The sequence below is a fragment of the Podarcis tiliguerta genome, assembly GCF_965153285.1.
Source record: "Podarcis tiliguerta genome assembly, chromosome: 16".
Classification (NCBI taxonomy): domain Eukaryota; kingdom Metazoa; phylum Chordata; class Lepidosauria; order Squamata; family Lacertidae; genus Podarcis; species Podarcis tiliguerta.
The window spans coordinates 37,494,943-37,517,107 of NC_139549.1; the positions used below are offsets into that span (position 1 = coordinate 37,494,943).

Genomic DNA, 22,165 nt, shown 5'->3' on the forward strand with positions numbered 1-22,165 from the left:
CCAATCACTTAGTTGATACTTATTTAAAATGGAAGTAGAACCCAGTTCGGGGGGGGGGGCAGTCTAAAATGGTCTAGCTTTTTTTGGACTACAATTCCCACCATCCCTGGCCACAGGTCCTGCTAGATAGGGATGATTGGAGTTGTAGTGCAAAAAACAGCTGAAGGCTCAAGTTTGGGAAACCCTGGTTTAAAACATATTGACATAAGATAATAAAGAAGAGTCCGCTGGATCAAGTCCAATGCCCATCTCATCAAACACTTTGCTCTCACAGTGGCCAGCCAGAAGTACATGGGAAGCCCATACAAGCAGGGTTTATGTACAAGAGCCCTCTCCCTACCTTTGATTCCCAACAGCTGGAATTCAGAGGCACGCTGCCTCCAGCAGTGGAAGTAGAACACAGCCATCATAGCTAGTAGCCATTGACAGCTCTATCCTCCATGAGGTCTTCATTTTCCCTCTGGTCCTGGCTCACATCAGGAGGCGTCCCTAAGCTTTTCACAGTTCCAGAGCCAGGATTTGTACTTGGAATATGTGATGAGGAACAGATCGTGTGCCCAACTTCATCTCCAGCAAAGGATGCAAATGACTGGAAGCCTAACACATGCATACAAAAAGTGATATCCTCAAACAGCAGGCCTAGGGACCAAGGGGCCAAGAGGGACTCTTTATTCGGTTGTGCAAGGCTAAACTGTGCTGCTCAGAGATGAATGAGCAAAATGACATCCTAATCAAACCCGACAGCAGCATTGCATTGTAATTATAGACTGCCGCGGGCGCCTTTGAGACTATGAGTACTTTTGGGGTAGTTTGCATCTAAATTAAAATTGAACATCAAAGTAGTTAGATAGGGGATGCATTTCCAAGGAGGGTTTTTGTTTTTGTAAAAAGAATTGGAGAAGGGAGGGGGGAAACTATCAATGAAAAACACTAACTGATTAGTATTATGCTGCATGCCAGATGCTTGCTAGCATTAGAAATAGCCCAAAATGTTGATAACTAGAAGCCAGTCTCTTGAATCTTATTAATTTTGCTTCTGAATTATGTATGTAGGGTTTTTTCTTGCTGTTGTTCCATTTGTGCCATTCGTTCAAAAATGTTTGTTTAGATTTCCTTAAGATGCACATGCAGAAATTAAAAAAGAAAGAAAATAAATGAGATTGCTGAAACACTTCCAAAAGGCACTCAGCTAAGAAATGGTACAAATCTGGAACAGGGTCCCCTTCCCCTGCCTTGCTTAAAAGTTGCTTGATCTGCTAAATATTTATGTCAGAATTAATAAATGAATCTCTCTCCCTCCCACCACCCCAAATTCCTTTGCAGTAAAACAAAAGAATAAAAATCTGCTGCTTTTTCACTCTCAAAAGGAAGGATAGAGGGAATCATCTGCTTCTAAAGAAATCAAATACATTCAGCCGAGATGGTATCATTAATACGTGCTGATGTCTTGAGTCGGGGAAATGTGGAGCTGAGCACCGTAAACATCTGCTTGTCTGCTTTACAGATGTTCTGCCTGAAGCTTTGTCTTTTTCTGATTAAATTTTGAGACAACAGCCAGGAAAAAAGAAATAGGCATACTCCACTCCAAGGTGTTTGCTCTTTGTTGTCACACAACAGTTTTGTGAATTGGAAGCAGCAGCAGCCAGGCTCTCCAGAGCTCACTCCTGCTATAATATGTGGACCACCTATTGTTAGGATAGCAGTCCTGGTCCAAAGCATTTTTCTAGCCAAGGCAGAGCAGTAAATGGGGACCTCTGCCCACCCTAAGACAAAGGGTTTTGTTTTTGTACCCAAACTGGTCCAGTTATTTTGGTACCTATGGTAGACAGCTTCCCAAGACCATTTCTCCCTCTATGACCGTAAAAATGCAACTAGCATCATGAATTAAAATAACTAGCAATTTGTTGTCTTGGATGTTTGCCTCACTCTGTCTAATGACAGAACCAACACTGTTTAAGAATGCACTCATTACATATTAGAAGTTAGGCCAACAGTACCTTGCTTGTCCTTGGCCGCAAACCTTGAAGGTATGCCAGGAAGACTCTGCCAATGTCAACAAATCCCCTCCATCTGCTGAGCCTGGGGATGAGGTCAAAAAATCCAGCATTGCTCAAGGATGCCACCTGTGCCACAAACCCTTGAGCTGGTAAGCTGTGAAATGTTGATTGGTAAGCCATCCAGGCGGATGCCTCAAAGGTGCTCCACAGTTTAGCTTTGATCTTTTCTTCTGTCCCAGGGATAAGGGACCTATAGACTTCCAGATGTTGTTGGACTCCAGCTCCCATCAGTTCTAGCCAGAGAAGGTTGATAGGAGTCCAACAATGTCTGGAAGACCACAGGTTCTCCATCTCTGCTCTAATCCCACAAGCATTCAACCTTGCTTGCCTCCTTATTTAGAACCAGTCCAGGTATCTTTCTAGGCATGGTCTGTGATTTAAAGCTCTGTGTCCAAGCACCTTTCCACCCCCTCCAGAGCTTTCCCCATGAAAACTTGCTATTTAAAGCTCAATTGAAGAAAAGCTCAGTCCACAGAAAACCCGAACTGATGTTTGCTTTACCTGTCATTGGGTCTGGCTGTACCTACTGTTGGTCTCCCTGCCTTCTCCCTACCAGTCTCAATGGCCACCAGCCGCTGCTATCTATGGGTGCAACACTGAGGCAAAAGAGGAGGATGATGATGGACAGGTTGACTCCTTGGACTGGCTGTATGTAAGAAGGCAAGTCAGTGAGGGCTGTCTCAAGATACTCTGCCACTTATGGGGCAGTGCCTCATTTACCCTAATGGACCAGCTTCTACTGATTTTGGTGACCAACAATAGACTTTAAGAGCCATTGGCCTAACATTATCTGGAGGAGGGGAAATACTCAAGTGGGTTTGTAAATCCATTACAATGACTTTCTGAGTTGCTACAGCAATGGCATCTTTGGAAAGCTGAGCTCTTGTACAGCAGTACTTCATTGATGCTGCAAGTAGAGCAGATATATATGGGACATCAGTTTGCTTTGTGGAATAGACAATCTGGATTGTATCTCTCACATTGGCAAATAATGGATTCCCCAAATATTTGCAAGAGGTTCATTATTGCTTTTCAACCCATTTCAGGCTGTCTTTCCCCGGCTACCTCCCTCGGTTGACAGCTGTTGTGTTTTATGGCAGAGGATTGCGCTCGCATTTTGACCTGTTGATACTCAGCATCCATCATGAGAAGATTCCTCTTCCCTGCAACACTCTTTATTGACTTTACACCAGTCGGGGGAAGAAAGATACACTTCATGCACAACGGCAAGAGCCCTTCGAAAATAACTCAAACAAGAGACTTCATAAACAAGGATGGGAGATGTTGGTAGGAGACCAAGCGGGGTTTGCCAGGAATAATTCACTGCACAATATGCAGAAATGGGGATGCTGGCAACAAAGATGTTCCAGTCTATTGAACTCATAATCTGTTTCAGACAGTGTCGTGCCAGCTGCCCCCTGAACCTTTGAGTTGCCTTTCAAAACTCAAAAGCCTAGTAGTGTTTGTTTGTTTTTTCTCCACTATGTCATTGTCACCTTAAACTGTATTTAATCACCCAAGCTCTCACACCTTCCTTTCACGTATGGGGGTTTGACTCAGCATGACAAAATGGCTATCCTGTGCTCCTCCAGAAGTTGTTGAACTACAGCCTCCTTCGTTCTTGACTGTTGGCCCTACTAGCTTTGGCTCATGGGAGTGATAGTTCAGCCAAACCTGGAGAGTTATAGGTTGACCACCCTGGTGTATGGTGTTTAACAAAGAGATAAGACAGAGCTAACAAAATGAATTTCAACAGGGACAAATGCAAGGTTCCACATGTAAGCAGGAGGAACCAGCTGCTTCCCTCTTGTGTCCCCCTGTCCTCCCTCGAACAAGTCCACTCTGTTCCCTCTAACACAGGACGTGTTCATGGTGTTGCTTCACTACCATAGGGTCAACGCAATATAAAGGGAGGTGTTGGTGGCAGGGAACTGAAGGGAAGCAGAAGTTCAGAGTGACTGCTGTTCTCTGAATAGAGCAATGGAGTGATGTCGTCGTCAAATCAGCCAGGATCAGGTGCAGCCCTCTCCTTCTCATTCAATGCCTTTTGTTGGCTGAATGGCCTTTGCTCCAGAGACACAGCAGAGAAATTGGACTGCAGGCTTAGGGAGCAGTGCCATTCTCTGATGCCGAGAGGCTGCTTCTTGAAATGTCTTTCATGACAGCTGGCTTGGTGCAAACTAAACCTGGCTGTGTTTGCAAGTTAAGCAAAAATTAGCATAAACAGCAGCTGCCGCACTACCCCCAAAACATGCCACAATGAAGACATTTCCCCTCCTTTCCCTCCCCCTGCCCTCTCAGCACCCTTTGCCTTCAGAAACAAAGGCAGGTAAAAAGCTGTCTTGAAATAATGAGTTTGTTAACCACCTGTTAAAAGTTCTGTGTGCCATTAGAATAAAAGCAGTGTTTACTAAAGGCGTATGCAGCATTTTTTTCTTAGATCTGGGTTTCCTAATTAAAGTCAAATCGATACTTATGATTAAAAAGAAGCAATTCAATTGCTGTGCAACATACATTTCTACACAGAAAAAAGGCAGCTTTTGTTATTATCCCAGATGTGTTTGTTTTTTTCTGTGCCAGGAGCGGTGGTGTTGAAAGGGGGTTAACCCCCTCCCACCCAGTAAATTTGGAAGAGGGATTTAGCTCAGTACTAGATGATCTGCTTTGCTTGCAAAAGATCCCAAGTTCAATCCCTAGCATCTCCAGGTAGGACTGGGGATGTCAGCTGCCAGTCTGTGTAATATAATAATAATATAATAATAATTTATTATTTATTCCCCGCCCATCTGGTTGGGTTTCCCCAGTCACTCTGGGAGGCTTCCAACAAAATATTAAAAACAATACAGCATCAAACATTAAAAACTTCCCTAAACAGGGCCACCTTCAGTTGTCTTTTAAAAGTAAAATAATTGCTTATTGCCTTGACATCTGGTGGGAGGGCGTTCCACAGGGCAGGTGCCACTACTGAGAAGGCCCTCTGCTTGGTTCCCTGTAACCTCACTTCTCGCAATGAGGGAACCGCCAGAAGGCCCTCAGAAATGGACCTCCGTGTCCAGGCTGAACGATTAGGGTGGAGACGCTCCTTCAGGTATACAGGACCAAGGCTGTATAGGGCTTTAAAGGTCAGCACCAACACGTTGAATTGTGCTCGGAAACGTACTGTAAATGACAAAGAGCTAGATGGAAGTTTCTTACTAGCCTTCAAGCACACCTCTGCGTTTGTTGTAGTAGTCAAGTCTCAACAAGGTATGGAAAACCTGTTTAGGAATTGGATTTGATTAGGGTTTGTGTTGGGAAGAGAGATGTGGTCTTTGGAATTAGCTGTTTTATTAATTTTGCTTATGTTCAACTTTCTTCCATTGACCTGGAAGCAGATGAAGTGATATTTAAGGCTAGGAAGCCACCTGTCAGAGATGCTGGAGTTGGCATTCCACACTGTAGATGCTGCATTGAGCAGGGGATTGGACTAGGATAGACCAATTTTGGATTTCATTGGACTACCATTCCCATCATCCCCAGGCCATTTATCCAATGGTTAGAGAATGGTCATGGGTGTTGCAGTCCAACAACATCTGGGGACTATAAGGCCTCCAAGGGACCTTCCAGCTCCAAGATGTTATGATTCTGTGTCCCTAGTGTGGTATGAAGTTTCAACATGGTCTTCCATCAAACCACTAACCAAAACAGCTCTGCTGCAGCAAGATTGATTATATCATATAGTCCAGGCACGTTGAAGGGGTAGATCATGATCTACCGGTAGATCACTGGACGTCTGTGGTAGATCACTGGTAGATCACTGGCTCCCCCCAAAGAAGCTCAACAAGTTTGGTCCCCCCCCCCCCAAAAAAAACTCAACATTTTTGCCCTGGACCCCTAAAAAATGTGGCTTTCCCCCTCCCTAAAAAAAACTCAACAACTTTGACCTGAACCCCTAAAAAATGGGCCTGCCTCCTTCCTAAAAATAAGCAGAAAAGCTCATCCACTTTGACCTGAACCCCCCAAAAGGGGTAGATCACTGCCAGTTTTTAACTCTGTGAGTAGATCACAGTCTCTTGGGAGTTGGCCACCCCTGCAATGAATATCAAAGTTGGAAGATTCAGGACAGACAAAAGAAAGTACTTCTTCAGACACAGCACATAATTAAACCATGGATTTCACTCCCACAAGAGGTAATGATGGCCACCACCTTGGATCATTTTAAAGGAGGATTAGACAAATGCATGGAGCATAAGACTAGCAGTAGCTTCCAGCCACAATGACCGCTCCCCGCTTAAAACAGGGGGGCGCCCTTTGCGTGGACGCGCACAGCCCTAGATCTGGAGTGGCCCCATCAGCATAGGCTTGGCTTTGCCTTCCCTCAGGTGGGATACCTGGAGGTCTCCACCTACCTCAGTCAGTTGTCCAATCCCACCTGGGGGAAGCGTTGCCAAGGAGACCAGGCCAGGTAGGGGAGGGATTACCTGCCCACACAATAGAGGGAGGATCTTACCTGGGAATCCTCACTTGGCTCCAGAGCTTCTCCCACCCTACCCACCCTCAGTTAATGTCTTCTTTTGCAGGTTAACTTTTCTTCATAGGTTTTGCAGGTTAACTTTTCTTCACAGGTATGCGGGCGCTGCTACGTTAAGGTCGCTGTTAAAGGGCCGGAAAGGAATTTCCCTGCATTGGCAGGTTTCGCCTTTCCCGTAGCAAAACGTCACAACTTTGGCGGTATCAGGCCTTGGGCGGAATCCTTTAGTCCATCTTCCTCTTTGTGGCGGCGATACCAGGGTTCCCCGTTAAAGGGGTTTCTGAAGGGAGGCTTTGACCGTACGCCGAAAGGTCATCATTGCTCTCCCCTGCGGCGGCGGCGTAACGGGGGCGGCTATCTCTGCTTGAACATATGTTCTCCAGAGCCGGCCCATCCCCCCCCACACACACACTGGATAACCCTGAAACTCCCTAGGTCCGCGGCTGGGGACTGGGGAGGGAGAACGCCCAATGCCTGAGCCAAGGTCTACCCACATTTGAAATTTAATAAAGTTGTGGCCAATTTAATCCCATAGCACGTTGTCTTGAGTCCTTATTCCACATGACGGGGGGGACCACTCGGGATCTGGGGACTCCGCCTGTCCACGCAATAGTTATGTCCTACCTCCAGCTTCTGACACAGTATGACACCAGTTGCTGGAAACCACAACCTGTGTTTGTGCTCAGGTCCTACTTGTTGCCTTCTCATAGGCACCTGGTTGGCTAGTGTGAGAACAGGATGCTTGACTAGGTAGGCCACTGGCCCGATCCAACGGGGCTCTTCTTGACTTCCAACAGCGCCCTGTTTAAAGCTGATCTTCAAAAGCTCCAAAAGGATAACGACTGTCTGATTCCCCTGCTCGCTTGCTCTCTACACAGACACACCCACAGAGAGAGTGAACAAATGTGACAGGAGAATCACAAACCAGGAGATGACATATCTTATTCCTCTACCATTTGCTGTTTGAGAGTGATTTTGATTTGGTTTTATTTTTGGAAGCCTCTCGTTGGCTTTCATCTCTGGAAATATCTGATCCTCTCTCTCTCTCCCTCTCTACATCTGTAGAGAGAATTTTGTTCTCGCTCTCAGCCAGCATCCATGAAACATTCACACCTCAAAGCTGAGGGAAAGGCATCTGGTCCTTTTGCTCTGTCCGGGTGTTTTTGGCGTTTGCAATGAGTCTGTGGCCTAGCTTTTGTTTGAAGTGCTGGACATGTGTCTGGACTCTAGCATCCCAGACTATAGCTCATGTGATCAAATGCCCCAGCCATCCCTAAATAAACAATCACAGAAAATGAGATTCCAGTGGGAAGATTTGCAGCACAGTCTTCAAATGTCTAAAAGGCTGTTAAACAAACGACAGAATGGATTTGTTTTCTGTTGTTCCAGGCTGCAGGAGTAGAATCACATACCCTCCAACATTTCTCCAAAGAAAATAGGGACATCCTGTTCCTTAGTAATAATAATAATAATAATAATAATAATAATAATAATACTTTGGGCGGCTTCCAACACATAATACATAATAAAACTATATAGAGCTGCCTTCAGATAGTTACTTATCTCCTTGGCTATGGGGTCAAATAATTCCACACCCTCCAAAATTTCTCCAATGAAAATAGGGTCATCCTACCATACCGTCAAACATTTCTCCAATGAAAATAGGGATGTCCTAAGGAAAAGCAGGACCTTCTGGGGTCAAATAAAAAAAACTGTGGCAGCTTCTGTAAATTTGGGATGTCCCTGGAAAATAGGGACAGTTGGCGGGGGGTGGGGTCAGTCTGGAATCAATATGCATAAAGCAGGGCTATGCACTGGATTCAACCAAATCTGGGATCTTGAACCAAATTGGGCTGATTTAGGTTGGCCCAGGATTCAGCCAGATCGAGTTGAGGCAGCCCCAGATTGCCCCTGGTTGGATCAGATCCACCCAGAGAGATCTAGGGCTGTTCAAAGCAAGGTGGTCTGGCAGCAAGGATGGGGGGTGCAGGAGATTCACAGGCATCTTCGTGTAACCCTTCACAACTGCATGAATGTGCAGTCCTAATTAAACCCACAGGTATATATATTTTTTCAAGGTGTGTGGGGAGAGAAAGAGATTAAATCTTTTTCTCCCACCCACCTACCATATGACTCTGCAAGGCCCCCAAATTGTACTGGAGTCCATATCCTGATTGGGTCAGACCTGGATAATCCTGGGGTGGATTAGGACCACTCCAAAGTGTTGGATCAGGTCCCAAATCAGGTCAGGGGGCTGTGCACAATCCTGGCAGACATGGCAAAGAAGCGGCTTTGGGGTCAGCATTAGGGGATATGGCCTAACTCTGAGCGGAGTGGAAGAGACTGCCTCTGGAGGGTTGGGCTCTTCTTCCCTGGAGGTATTTAAGCAGAGGCTGATGCTGGAGCTGCAACCCACATTACAGATCCTGCTTTGAGTTTGGGTGTGTTATACCAGAGCTGAGGAATTCCTCATCAGACAAGGATCAGGAGGTCCTGACCTTACACCAAGCTCTGGGTTAAGTTCCATCTGGGGGCAAGGAGCCAAGATGATGAGGAGTCATCTGCACCAAGGTTGAGTTTGGCCTCTGACATCAAGGCTGAAGTTGTCCAAAGCCTGAGCAGAGGTGCCTTACATGTCACATGAAAGCCCAAACCCTTTCAGAGATGTGATGGGCTACAGAAAGGGCTCTTTGGGAGTAAAGGTCTCCTTAAGGGTAAGACTCTCTTCTCAAGGAAGCCTCTGAAGGGAAGGGATGGAAATCAGGTTGTGCTTCCAGCAGCTCTTCCAGCCCATCACAATGTCTATGTGCCAGCTCCAAACCCTACCTGCTACTGGATTACCTGCCTTTGCCAAACCTAACCATGAACTGCTTTGACTTTGTCTCTCACCTGACTCCTTGTTGCACATCCTGCATGCTCAGACTCTGACCTTGGACTGGCCCTGGAACCTGCTCTGCTTGCTACTCCTGTTGATGTGACTTCTGGCAATTTGCCTGGTTATTGAGGTGCCCAGTGAAAACAGGACACAAGGGGTTGGACTAGATGACTTCCAAGGTATGGTCCAACTCCAGGGTTCGAGTATTCTCTTATTTGTTTTATTCTGAAGCACCATTCTTGCTGCTTACTCTACTTTCACCCCCCCCATAGGGAATGGGCAGGACCCAGATTGGGTCTTGCTACCCTCCCATCCAGTTGAGTCTGTTGTCTATTCCTCACTGTTGGAAGCCGCCCAGAGTGGCTGGGGAAACCCAGCCAGATGGGCGGGGTATAAATAATAAATTATTATTGTCACTGATATTTCATCTGCCTGGCTGAGATGACCCATGAAATTTTGTAAACAATAGTGATCAGAGCAAAAGAGGTTATGGACAGTGAGGACAAAGAAGAAGAACCCAGGCCATGTCTAGGGGAATAGTTGAGTGTAGCTAACTTAGTTCCACTGAGAGTAAAACCACTGAAATTAAAGGTCTTAAGACAATCATGGTGATTAGTTTCAGTGGGCTGTATAAAACAATGTTCTATAAGTCAGAGTACACCTATTTAAATTAATGGATCTAAGTTAACCTTGCACGATATTTTAAATGTGTATGACTGTGGGCCTCATCAGTGCATACATGTTCACTCCTCCAGAATGAGAGGCCGATTTTGATGTGTACAAAAACAAACCAGAATGTGGGAAGCATTTTTTTATGGGAGCATTAAAGAAGGAAAGTTTGGGCACAGCCTTAATTTTGACAAATAGGGCATTGCCACCATCCTGCCATAATGCGCCACAAACTCAAACATATGTTCTTAGATCACCAGTTACCATTTAATTCCTTTTCTCTCTCTCTCTCCTTTTACCCTGCAAAAGCAATTTTATGCGCATCCCATGGAATCCCTTGGTGCATGCAGACATTTCACCAACTAACACATGTCTGAGACGTGTCACCAGTGCTCCCTGTCAATTTCTTCCTTTGTGTTCAGTTGAGCTCCCCCAAGTCCAGCTGCCGCACTCCAAGGTATAGTCACAATGACAAGCAACCTTGCTAAGCCAGTGCATTATGCATTATCTCCCCCCTCTCCTTATGCATATTACTGGAAAGAAGGGGAAATGATGGATGACCCAAACAGCAGCATTTTCCAGTTGATGGAGAAAGATTTCCTGGGAGTAGAGAGGCTTTTGAAGGCAGAGATCAAGAGGTGGGTGACTGACAACCTCTGAAAGCTAAGTACAGGCAATGGGGATGACTCTTATTTTGTGTGACAGTTGCCAAGGCTGGCATTTTATTTTATTTTTATACATGCATGTTTTAATTCTCCTGCAGTAAGGAAGAAGTGTTTCTCAGTTCAGTGACCTCGGGAAGGTTTCTCCCCCACTTCGCAAGTTTATCAGCCGTTATGATGGCAACCTGCTATCATATGCATTCGGTGTTTGTACGGCCTTTGCAAATTTTCACTGTCAACAGTTGGTGGGAGATTCTCCTGTCTACATCAAACTGATGTAAATGATATTTAAATGAAACTAGAGTTCAGGAGAAGAGGGAACAGAAGCAAACCTTATGGAACAAGAAAAGAATGTGGGGAATCTGTTTATCCAGGGATATGTGAGGAATTTGATCTTTGCAAACATGGAGGTTTTTAGCAGAGGTTGGCCATCTGTCGTGGATGCTTTAGCTAAGATTCTTGCATTGCAGAGGGTTGGAGTCTCCAGCTCCCTTTCAGCTGTACAATTCTATGATTCTATGTACATTCTATTGCTATTCCTTAGTGGTGTTTCTTTACTGTTTAGTACCCTCTAAAAAAAATTGTGCTGTGGTTTAAACCATTGAGCGTCTTGGGCTTGCCAATCAGAAGGTCGGTGGTTTGAATCTCCGTGATGGGGTGAGCTCCCATTGTTCGGTCCCAGCTCCTGCCAACCTAGCAGTTCGAAAGCACGTCAAAGTACAAGTAGATAAATAGGTACCGCTCTGGCGGGAAGGTAAATGGTGTTTCCGTGCGCTGCTCTGGTTCACCAGAAGCGGCTTAGTCATGCTGGCCACATGACCTGGAAGCTGTCTGTGGACAAACGCCAGCTCCCTCGTCCTATAGAGCGAGATGAGCGCACAACCCCAGAGTCGTCTGCGACTGGACCTAACAGTCAGGGGTACCTTTACCTTTACATTTCAGTTCAGTGAGAATTACATAGGTTCCCCTTTAAAGGCAAAGCGAATCTAACTTTTCCCCATCACTAGTGAAGGCAGAGTTTTGCATGAATCAGATATCTGGCATCTGCAGCCCTCCAGACACTGATGGACTACAGCTCCCATTCTTTCCTGACCATTGTCTATGCCAGCTGGGCTGATGGGAACTGGAGTTCAGAAACACCTGGAGGACCAAAGGTTCCTCAGCCATGGAATAAACAGTGAGAAGGATTTGAGGAGCCTTTATTTTGAAGAACAATGAAGGCAGATAACACGTCAGTGATGAAGGAGAACTGTGGTTCTGTTTGCACTGAAAGGTCAAACTATCCTATTTGCACTTCCTGAAACAGTTTGTGGACGAAAACACAACCAACCTTTGACATTTCTCCAACTTTTGCGATGCAGCTATCCAACCAAGGAATGTGCACAGAATGCATATACTAGGTAACGCCTGTGCATGCAAGCATATATTAGTGAAAATAACATATGCAAGTACATTATGGTAGGAAACGTTGCTTGCAGAAATGTGCATACTGTGAGAAATTCACACTAAAATGGTGGCAAAGTAAAAGGAGTTCACAAACTGACGTAGAAATGTGGAGAATGGAATTTCCAATTTGAAAAATGGCAAGAAACAGAAACCAGCAGTTTCACCCATTCCTAAACAGGCCCTCTAAAAATGAGAGGCATTTCTTTGGGGGGGATAAATTGTGCAACTATTTGTAATCTTAATTTTCTTGCTCTCAGAAGTCTCAGCTTGGGCAGGGCCTGCTTCCTGATCAGAACTTCTGCAACATTCCATTTTTCTTTTTTGAACTGCAAGCCTACTGTGAAGTTTTAAAGATAATTGATCTTCAAAACCCATTAGGCTCATTCCATCTCTGCCTCTCAGAGAAACCCTCTTAATATCTCCCCATTTTTCAAGCATATGGTAATTAAGCCTCATCATATTTAAGCGCAGGGAGAACTTCGACGAGGAAAATAAAAACAGAGCGAGCTCATGGCGGGCAGCCGTTATATCCTTTAATGTTCTGTTTTTATGTCTTATTGCTGGGGCTGATCGCGCTAATAAGCTTTTAATGACTGTTCCTACTGCTGCGGCTGTACCAGATCCTTTGCATATGAGCTTTATTTTCTGGAAGGAAAAAAAATCAATTAAGCTGCACGACTCCCTGACCTCTACTTGTATTAAGGCTTAGCTCAACAATTAGGATCTCATTATAACACCCAGTCCTTTGAAAAAGGAAAAGGTTCTGCAGCTGTTGCAGCCACTCACATACCACCAAAAAGATTAACTTTGCTGCAAGACAGCTTCATGTTTTAGCACTCATTGCTAGCAGATCAGTTCACTGGCATAATTATAAGTCGTACATCAGGAGCGGAGGGCCCTCCTCATGTGGCCCTCTGATTTTCTCTGTCTGGCCCTCACAACTCTCCCCATGCCACATTCTCTGGATGTACAGGACTCTGTCATGGGTATCCATGTTGTATTCCTTTTAAAGTTTACCTGTCATGGTTTTCTCTGTGTTTTTAACTGTTTTGTTGAATTTTGTTCATAGTCTTAAGATAGGAGTGTGGAAGGAGGAGGAGGCAGAGGAGGAGGAGGAGGAGGAGAAGAAGAAGAAGAAGAAGCAGAAGAAGAAGAACTACTGATAGGTGGAAGATGGAATCCAGCAACTGATAAAGTTTGCAGTTCAGCTTTAGGTCTCAAAAAGTTGTTGGACTACAACTCCCATCATCCATGACCAATGGTTAAGGTGGCTGGGGATGGTGGGAGATGGAGTCCAACAACATCTGGAGAACTGGGTGCTTGAGGACTTTGTGCCAAGGACCTCCTGGAGGTGCTTGAATAGGGACAACTGAGAGCATACAAATTTCAGGAGAGAATAGACAGGTAGACTTCACTTAAGGTAGACTAGCCCATTAAAGATCTTCATGGTGCTTTAAAAGAAATTATCAGAGGGGCGGGGGGAGCAGAAGCTTGCAGATGTGGCTACTATGACCATGTGTTTAGCCAAGAGCTTTAAACTATTACTCACTGCAGAGAGGATTAGGGGAAGCTTTGTCTTTTCCTTCAATAGGCCCTTTCCCCAAGGAGAGCTTAAAAGAAATTTAATATGCGTTCCTGGCAAGAAAACTACAAGGTAGAGAAGGGGAGACAATAATGATCCCCTGCCTTGCAACTGCTCAAATTAAAGGAACAGGGTAAAGAAGAGAGAATTTAAGGGGGTGTTATAAGAATTTTAAGGTCTTATATATATATATAAATAGATGTTCATATATGTACCAAGCAAACACATACAAATATGTAAACCACATGTCTGAAACCCACAGAAAAGTCCTGAAACCATTTTCTCTCTTCCAAATCGACCTCAAATATTTCTCTGCAAGGTCTAAGGAAGTGGGGAGCCTCCCCATTGTCTCTTTGCTCAAATCCTGACTCAAGGGCACATTTAAGATATGAATAGGGTGACCCTGTGACCTGGATTCAGGAAAACAAAAGAGTGGCCAGGATGCCCAGGTAATCCAATCAAGTAACCTAGCAGACGGGAGAAAAAACAACGCGCTCAGATTTCTGTTGTGGTCCGCCCCTTCTCTGATGTATTAAGGGGGTGGTCTTGGCCTACACCCCTTCTGTGATGTATGCATGATGTTTCTGGGGGTGTTCTTGAGCTACAGGGTGAGCAATTTCACAGTCTATATAAGGGCTTGCACACCTTTGTCCAGGGTCCTCCTCCGCTCCCCTGTGGGGGGGGGGGAGCACCCTGTTGCAACAGCTTTAATAAAGATCAGGCTTATAGCCGCTTTGCTTTTGTATACCCTGGTCTGGTCTCTGTTCAATTCCCGACCGGTATGAGCCTTAAAAGGTACACGCTGTCCGAAGGTCCAGTCTTCCTTAAGAAGCTGAACCCCTTGAATGGACCCCTCAATATTCTTATTTCACTGTTATTTGTACAAATCATGAAGGTTGCTTCACAAACATTATGTGAATACCAGGCTCTGTTGTTACAGTTTGTACTGGTAGCAGGACGGGGGGGGGGATGCAGTGTGTGTGTGCGTGCGTGTGTGTGTGTGTACATACATACATACATACATACATGCATATCCTGAGAGGAGATTTGATAGCCATCTTCACATATCTCAAGGGCTTCAACATGGAAGATGGAGCAAGCTTGTTTTCTCCTGCTAAGGAGGGTAGGACCCAAACCAGTGTCTTCAAGTTCCATGAAAGGAGATTCCAGCTCAACATCAGGAAGAACTTTATTCCATTTGACGGTGAAATGGGCTTCTATGGAAAGCAGTGGACTCTCCTTCCTTGGAAGTTTTTAAGCAGAGGCTGGCCATCTGTCGTGGATGCTTTAGCTGAGATTCTTGCATTGCAGAGGGTTGGAGTCTCCAGCTCCCTTTCAGCTGTACAATTCTATGGACGTTCTATTGTCATTCCTTAGTGGTGTTTCTTTACTGTTTAGTACCCCCTAAAAAAAAATTTTGTTCTGTGTTCTAAACCATTGAGCCTCTTGGGCTTGCCGATTGGAAGGTCGGCGGTTCGAATCCCCATGACGGGGTGAGCTCCCTTGCTCAGTGCCAGCTCCTGCCAACCTAGCAGTTTGAAAGCGCATCAAAGTGCAAGTAGATAAATAGGTACCACACCGGCGGGAAGGTAAATGGCATTTCCGTGCGCTGCTCTGGTTTCAGTGTTCCATTGCACCAGAAGTGGCTTAGTCATTCTGGCCACATGACCCAGAAAAACTGTCTGCGGGCAAACACCAGCTCCCTCGGCCTGTAAAGTGATATGAGCGCCGCAACCCCAGAGTCGTCTCCGACTGGACTTAACTGTCAGGGGTCCTTTACCTTTACCTTTACCTCCTAAAATTACTTGAGATATTTGCACTTTCTGTCAGGTCCTCTAACACTTTGTTTTCCATCTGGTTTGATACAATGCGAGTGAATGAAAATATGTTGGGAAAGGGTATGCCTTTGGTTGTCACTCACATCACACAGTCAGAAGGCTTTGCTGTGTGATGTGAGGGGCAACAAAAGGTGTGCCCTTTTACAGCATATGCTCACTCACATTGTATCAAACCAGATGGAAAATAAAGATGCCAACTCTACAACTGGCATAAGTTCGCCTCCCTCATTTCTGGTGTGTGCACATAGGGATTCAGAAGGTGAAGGAGTCTTCAAATCCATGCCTTCTCCCAAATCTGCCTCCTGCATGCCCTGAAACTGCCCTGAGATGCCCTTCTTTGCTTCAGAGTGTCAGAGTGCCAGCATCAGTAAGGCAAGAAGGTTTCCGTGGCATTGGGGGACAGAAGAACACCTGGTGAACCTGTTGGATCAGGTAAATAGTCTATCTAGTCCATCTAGTGAGAACTGGACCATAAAGAAGGCTGATCGCCGAAGAATTGATGTTTTTGAATTATGGTGCTGGAGGAGACTCTTGAGAGTCCCATGGACTGCAAGATCAAACCTAAACATCCTTTAGGAAATCAGCCCTGAGTGCTCACTGGAAGGACACATCGTGAAGCTGAGGCTTCAATACTTTGGCCACCTCATGAGAAGAGAAGACTGCCTGGAAAAGACCCTGATGTTGGGAAAGATGGAGGTCACAAGGAGAAGGGGACAACAGAGGATGAGATAGTTGGACAGTGTTCTCGGAGCTACCAGCATGAGTTTGACCAAACTGCGGGAGGCAGTGGAAGACAGGAGTGCCTGGCATGCTGTGGTCCATGGGGTCACAAAGAGTCGGAGACGACTAAACGACTAAACAACAACAACAACAATCCAGCTTCCTGCTCTTACAGTGATTCACCAGATGCGTGTGGGAAGTGTGGAAGCTGGTCATGAGCTTTCTCCCCAGTTGTGATTCCCGCAACTGGCATTCAGGGGCATAGTCCTTAAACGGTCAGGTCTCCTTCTCCAAGAACAGACCTCTCTTCCTTGGAGATACTGCTCTGAAGTTTTGAAACCATCCTGGGATGCACTTAAAGGGAGCCATGGGATTTTGAGGTTCATTTATTCTTTTTAGCATAATTTAATACCACTGAATCATTATTCTACATCTTATATCAAAATGGCTCAGGAGCAGGACAGTGCTTCTGCTATTATGGCCTGCTTTCCGGCTCCTACAGGCATCTGGCTGCCCAGTTGTGAGAACAGGAAGCTGGACTATGATCAAAGAATGGTAAAGGTCGAAGGGATCCCAAGGGTTAATGCAGGAATCACAGCTAGATGAGCCATTGTTCTGTTCCAGCAGGGCTCTTCTTATTTTAGTCTCTGAATTCATGACAAATTTGTTGGCTATATTGCTTTTATGCCTAAGAGGGGGTGGGCTCTGTTGATGTGTAACTGAACCAGTTGTTAATATCATGTGTTTGCATGCTGCACTGATGTATATTTTAAAAATTCCCATCTCTCTCCTTGATTTCCATGAGAAGCGAGTTGTGTTTTTTTACCGCTTCCACTAAAACACAAAACAATTCTCACATATTATCCACATTATTATATGCATAATACTTTATGTGAAATGTTTCTATCCTAGTGGGTGTCTGTATTGGATTTGAAATTATTCTTATATATGCAATTGCATTCTATGCTTTATTGTATTGTGCTTCACGGTGCTTCGTGGGAAGTGATTCACAAATTAGACGCAGAAGCAGAAACAGACTCCAGGTTAACTAAAGTAACCAATGCATAAATGGATCAATAAAGAATACCAATGTTATCCCAGTATTTCAGAGTGTGTGCAGTTTGTTTTGGGATGATCTGGGGCAGAGGCGGATTTGGGGGCCTGTAACCAGTTTAGTCGGGGATGTGGGTGGCGCTGTGGTCTAAACTACTGAGCCTAAGGCTTGCCGACCAGAAGGTCGGCAGTTCGAATCCCCACGACAGGTGAGCTCCCGTTACTCAGTCCCAGCTCCTGCCAACCTAGCAGTTCGAAAGCACGTCAAAGTGCAAGTAGATAAATAGGTACTGCTCCAGCGGGAAGGTAAATGGTGTTTCTGTGCACCGCTCTGATTTCACCAGAAGCGGCTTAGTCATGCTGGCCACATGACCCGGAAAAACTGTCTGCAGACAAATGTCAGCTCCCTCGGCCATTAAAGAGAGATGAGCGCCTCAACCCCAGAGTCGTTTACGACTGAACTGTCAAGGGTCCTTTACCTTTACCTTTAACCAGTTCAGTTGCACTGGGTGCTGTCAGCTGCCTCCCATTGCTGACAGAAGGTGAGAGCTTGGAGAGACAGGAGGATGTAATTAGGCAGGAATGCGGAATGAGGGACGAGCAGTCTAGTTGCAGTAGAAGCCTGAGCTCCGAGAACATGGAGAAGGAAGGGGAGAGTTCAAGGGGGAAGACACAGACCGACAGTTTAAGCTCAGACTCAGCGGAAGGGCCACCGGAAATAGCCCATCCAATGGTGCATAGGCACGCAAGAATTAATGAGAGGCATGAAAAGGGAAGGGAGCGAAGGGGGGCTTTAAATGTGGGAAGAGGAAGGGACGAAACTCAGACTTGGCAACAGCTAATTTGGAAGCAGACGCTGAGTGACTGAGCTCCAGAGTGATTTGTGTGTTTTGAGCAATAAACCTGAGTTAATTGCTGCCTGGTCTTGCTTCTGTGGGAGAGACCCAACCATTACTGATGTGGAGCCTCTGGGGCACTGCTGGGGATGCCACAACTATGATTTACAATGGAGCGAGAGAGGCAGTGGCGGGGGGGGGGGTGCTGCAAAATTTTAACATCACACAAGGTCCACTGAAATTTGACACCCCAAGATTGGCCACTGTCTGGGGCCACCCCAACACAGGCCCCAAAATGATTTGAGAATCTTCAACATGACTATCATATCACTTCTCAGGGTTATTTTTCTCCACGCCTAACATACCCAACTTCCTCAGCTGTTCCTCAAAAGGCTTGGTTTCCAGATCCTTGATCATCTTGGTTGCCCTCCTCTGGAAACGTTCCAGCTTGTCCACACCTTTCTTAAATGGTGGTGCCCAGAACTGGACACAGGGCTCCAGGTGTGGTCTGACCAAGGCAGATCTGGACACTAGACTTCTGTTGATGAAGCTTAGAATAGCATTAGCTTTTTTTGCTGCTGCATCACTCTGTTGACTCATGTTAAGCTTGTGGTCTGTTAAGTCTCCCGGATCCTTTTCACATGTCCTGCTGGCAAGCCAGGTGTCTCTCATGCTATATTTGTTCATCTGCTTATTTCTGCCTAGGTTTTGTAGGATCCATCTTTTACTGAATTAACAATGTTCTTTTCCATTGGGATTTGTATATTTGTAAAATATTAGCCGTTTTTATAATGGTGTAATATTGTTGGGACGCGGGTGGCGCTGTGGGTAAAAGCCTCAGTGCCTAGGGCTTGCCGATCGAAAGGTCGGCGGTTCGAATCCCCGCGGCGGGGTGCGCTCCTGTCGTTCGGTCCCAGCGCCTGCTAACCTAGCAGTTCAAAAGCACCCCCGGGTGCAAGTAGATAAATAGGGACCGCTTACCAGCGGGAAGGTAAACGGTGTTCCGTGTGCTGCGCTGGCTTGCCAGATGCAGCTTGTCACGCTGGCCACGTGACCCGGAAGTGTCTGCGGACAGCGCTGGCTCCCGGCCTATAGAGTGAGATGAGCGCACAACCCTAGAGTCTGGCAAGACTGGCCCGTATGGGCAGGGGTACCTTTACCTTTTACCTTTTTAATATTGTTGTAAACCATCTTGGGACCTTATGGTGAAGGGTAAGGAATCCTATAAATAATTGAATTAAACATAATTCGGCCAGAAAGCATATAAAATGCATATGAATTAAACACATTTGGGGTGGATTTTTATCCAATATGCAAAAAAAAAAAAAAAAAAAGGATGGAACTGATCTATTCATTCATTTAATTTGTATGCCGCTTTTCTTCAAAGAAATAATTCTCATAGTGGCTTACAACAGAGAAACAGGGATGCATTTCAAACAAACAATACAAAATAATTTCATAATAGCATAGCAAAACAATAATGATAACCATTTCTTAATAACATAGCAAAGCAATAGTAAATATAATAACATACCCCCCAAAAAACACATTCCAATATTATAAATATAACAAGATGACTTAAGTAATATACAGAACCCAATAGCAAAAAGAACACGGGAGCTTCACAGATCTATGGCTGAACATCCACAAAACGGACACAGAATGAAAATACGTTGACCCTCCCTTCCCTTCGTACCAAGTGGGCTTCATAACAACATTGTAATATTATATCACAGGGTGTCTTCATTGCAAAACTCCACTAGGCAGCCTTTGTTCCCTCAAAACAAGGTCACCTTGCTTTCAAATATTTAGACACCTTTTTCTCCTTAAGGTTCCCCTCAACCTTAATGTTAAGTGACATCCCATAATCAATCAAAATTCAGACTCTGTGTATCATTTCCCCAAAGAAGACAGAAAACCAATTTCAAATTCATTTGGAAACGTCCACCTGGAGGACTTTGCAGAGTAGCTTCTGTGAATTCAAGTGCCAGCCAATTCCTGCCCCCCCCCCCATGAAAAAAAAATAGAAAGATGGCCCTAGTCCTGCATTTCACTGGGTTGAATAAAAGACTCTCCTCAAAAGTAATCAGGCACAACATGGGCAGAGTTTAAGACTGTAGTTGGCTGATCAAAAGTATGGATGCTCCCCTGTACGCTACTAAAACTCGCTGGACATCCAAAAATAGCATTGGAAAAGGCCAGGCTTCTGAGAGCCAAGTGTGGTGTAGCAATTAACATAATGGACATGGGAAATCCAGCTTCAAATCTCCACTCAGCTACGGATGGGCAAATATGTCAACTTTGGTTTCTATAAGTTTCTCTTTTTTTTCTAGCCTTAAATTTATTTCTCCACATTTCCACATCAGTTCGCGATTTTTTAAAAACTTCTTGTAAAAAATAATGAGTGTTTTAGTGTGAAATTATCCCAATATATGCAACTTTGTATACAATTTCCTCTGATATACATAATTTAGCAAAGCAACTTACTCTAAGATAATGCATTCTTGCATGACATTTTCACTAATACATGCACTTCCATGCACACACAATCCAGTATAGGCTTTTTTTGTACATATTACCAGGTTGGAGAAAAATATTGAAATAAATAAGCCTTTTAAGTCAAAATCTTTCCCAGTCTGCATCCAGGAACTCTGGGAATTGTAGCTCTGTGAAGGGAATGAGGGCCTTTTAAGAACTCCTGGCGCCCTAAACTACACTTCATAGGAGTCTTTGGGTGGAAAGCCATGACTGTTTCAAATGGCAAGAAACTGCTTTAAATGTAAAGTGCAGATGCAGACCTAAGTGCCAAGTTGAATGTGACCCAATTCTCTGATACATAGCGAAGGCCACCTTAGGGCTTCCTTGAAATAATATAATTTGAAGCAGTTGCATTTACACCAATTTGAGATTAAGACCTGCAAACGTAAATCTGAGCAGCAAGAGGCAGAACGTGAAGACAACCCCCTCTGGTGTGCCTTGCTTTGCATTTAATCCTTTGCTGGATTTCTTGATTTTCAAAGCTTCTCCACCCCTTAATATTTTCCTAATGTAGTCCTCACATATGCCCCCTCCCCCCTTTCTTTTCTGTTACTGGCGCTATTCAAAAGTGAATTTGTTCTGGATTATCGCTGTTTGATGTATTTTGCTGTAATTCTGGCAAAGAGAACAATTACTAGTGATAGCATCATCTGATTTCTCCCAGCGGGGGAGCTGGGAGATCCTTCTGGTTCTTCATGACAACTTCAAAATAAGGGAGAGGGAAAAGAGGGAGCCCAAGGAGTGTGTGGCGTTAGGGGACCCTCAGTGGCTTTAGGAGCAAGAAGTAAAATGATGAAGCGTGTTCTCCAATAAATGAGAGCATGTGTTGCGGTGTGGGCCACCGGGCCAGGCCTCTTGTTGCCAGGCAGGTTAATAGTAGTTGCTTGGCATTGTGATTGGATAACCGGGTTGCTGGGGCAAATTGTATGTTGCAAATTGGGTGGGTGGGACCATAGTCTTTAAATATTGGTGCACTCTGGTTTCTCTTTCTCTTTGCAGAGTGCATCGGATCACCTGCCCGCCCGCCCTCTTTTCCGGTTGACCTTGCTTTGCCTGTCATGGGGTCATCTGCCTTGGCGCAGGGGCCTAGTAGGAATTTTGCCATTTGGTGATTGGCTGTGCCATTTGGTTTTTGCCTACTACTCAGCAATTCGTCACAACTTGTAAGGTTGTGGTTAGGCATTGGTTATAATATGCTGGTGGTGGAGGGGTCAGGACAGGCTGTGCCTGCCCCTCCTATTGCGCTGAAGGGAATTCCGTTAAAGGAATCCTGGGGCTTGCCATGATTTCGTCCGATCCCTGTCATGGGACCAGGGCCGCCCAATCCCTGTCAGGGGAATCCCTGTCATGGGACTAGGGCCGGCAAGCTTTCGGGGAGC

The 22,165-nt window shown here is 45.2% G+C and overlaps 1 long non-coding RNA gene across 1 annotated transcript; it reads right to left on the bottom strand.

Moving 5' to 3' along the window:
* Positions 1-6,622: 6,622 nt before the first annotated feature.
* LOC310665926 lies at positions 6,623-7,174 on the bottom strand. The gene is made up of 2 exons (XR_014505718.1): positions 7,033-7,174; positions 6,623-6,978 (listed from the first exon to the last, which is right to left on the bottom strand). It is a non-coding gene; the product is annotated as an uncharacterized lncRNA (long non-coding RNA).
* Positions 7,175-22,165: the final 14,991 nt, after the last annotated feature.